Genomic DNA, 2,325 nt, shown 5'->3' with positions numbered 1-2,325 from the left:
TCTCTATCTCGCTATGTATCTCTATCTCGCTATGTATCTCTATCTCGCTAGAATGAGAAGCTAGAATGAGAAGCTAGAATGAGAAGCTAGAATGAGAAGCTAGAATGAGAAGCTAGAATGAGAAGCTAGAATGAGAAGCTAGAATGAGAAGCTAGAATGAGAAGCTAGAATGAGAAGCTAGAATGAGAAGCTAGAATGAGAAGCTAGAATGAGAAGCTAGAATGAGAAGCTAGAATGAGAAGCTAGAATGAGAAGCTAGAATGAGAAGCTAGAATGAGAAGCTAGAATGAGAAGCTAGAATGAGAAGCTAGAATGAGAAGCTAGAATGAGAAGCTAGAATGAGAAGCTAGAATGAGAAGCTAGAATGAGAAGCTAGAATGAGAAGCTAGAATGAGAAGCTAGAATGAGAAGCTAGAATGAGAAGCTAGAATGAGAAGCTAGAATGAGAAGCTAGAATGAGAAGCTAGAATGAGAAGCTAGAATGAGAAGCTAGAATGAGAAGCTAGAATGAGAAGCTAGAATGAGAAGCTAGAATGAGAAGCTAGAATGAGAAGCTAGAATGAGAAGCTAGAATGAGAAGCTAGAATGAGAAGCTAGAATGAGAAGCTAGAATGAGAAGCTAGAATGAGAAGCTAGAATGAGAAGCTAGAATGAGAAGCTAGAATGAGAAGCTAGAATGAGAAGCTAGAATGAGAAGCTAGAATGAGAAGCTAGAATGAGAAGCTAGAATGAGAAGCTAGAATGAGAAGCTAGAATGAGAAGCTAGAATGAGAAGCTAGAATGAGAAGCTAGAATGAGAAGCTAGAATGAGAAGCTAGAATGAGAAGCTAGAATGAGAAGCTAGAATGAGAAGCTAGAATGAGAAGCTAGAATGAGAAGCTAGAATGAGAAGCTAGAATGAGAAGCTAGAATGAGAAGCTAGAATGAGAAGCTAGAATGAGAAGCTAGAATGAGAAGCTAGAATGAGAAGCTAGAATGAGAAGCTAGAATGAGAAGCTAGAATGAGAAGCTAGAATGAGAAGCTAGAATGAGAAGCTAGAATGAGAAGCTAGAATGAGAAGCTAGAATGAGAAGCTAGAATGAGAAGCTAGAATGAGAAGCTAGAATGAGAAGCTAGAATGAGAAGCTAGAATGAGAAGCTAGAATGAGAAGCTAGAATGAGAAGCTAGAATGAGAAGCTAGAATGAGAAGCTAGAATGAGAAGCTAGAATGAGAAGCTAGAATGAGAAGCTAGAATGAGAAGCTAGAATGAGAAGCTAGAATGAGAAGCTAGAATGAGAAGCTAGAATGAGAAGCTAGAATGAGAAGCTAGAATGAGAAGCTAGAATGAGAAGCTAGAATGAGAAGCTAGAATGAGAAGCTAGAATGAGAAGCTAGAATGAGAAGCTAGAATGAGAAGCTAGAATGAGAAGCTAGAATGAGAAGCTAGAATGAGAAGCTAGAATGAGAAGCTAGAATGAGAAGCTAGAATGAGAAGCTAGAATGAGAAGCTAGAATGAGAAGCTAGAATGAGAAGCTAGAATGAGAAGCTAGAATGAGAAGCTAGAATGAGAAGCTAGAATGAGAAGCTAGAATGAGAAGCTAGAATGAGAAGCTAGAATGAGAAGCTAGAATGAGAAGCTAGAATGAGAAGCTAGAATGAGAAGATAGAATGAGAAGCTAGAATGAGAAGCTAGAATGAGAAGCTAGAATGAGAAGCTAGAATGAGAAGATAGAATGAGAAGATAGAATGAGAAGATAGAATGAGAAGATAGAATGAGAAGATAGAATGAGAAGATAGAATGAGAAGATAGAATGAGAAGATAGAATGAGAAGATAGAATGAGAAGATAGAATGAGAAGATAGAATGAGAAGATAGAATGAGAAGATAGAATGAGAAGATAGAATGAGAAGATAGAATGAGAAGATAGAATGAGAAGATAGAATGAGAAGATAGAATGAGAAGATAGAATGAGAAGATAGAATGAGAAGATAGAATGAGAAGATAGAATGAGAAGATAGAATGAGAAGATAGAATGAGAAGATAGAATGAGAAGATAGAATGAGAAGATAGAATGAGAAGATAGAATGAGAAGATAGAATGAGAAGATAGAATGAGAAGATAGAATGAGAAGATAGAATGAGAAGATAGAATGAGAAGATAGAATGAGAAGATAGAATGAGAAGATAGAATGAGAAGATAGAATGAGAAGATAGAATGAGAAGATAGAATGAGAAGATAGAATGAGAAGATAGAATGAGAAGATAGAATGAGAAGATAGAATGAGAAGATAGAATGAGAAGATAGAATGAGAAGATAGAATGAGAAGATAGAATGAGAAGATA

This window comes from Spea bombifrons, chromosome 13 (genome assembly GCF_027358695.1).
Source record: "Spea bombifrons isolate aSpeBom1 chromosome 13, aSpeBom1.2.pri, whole genome shotgun sequence".
Lineage (NCBI taxonomy): Eukaryota > Metazoa > Chordata > Amphibia > Anura > Pelobatidae > Spea > Spea bombifrons.
Note: the sequence above shows the minus strand (reverse complement) of the source record.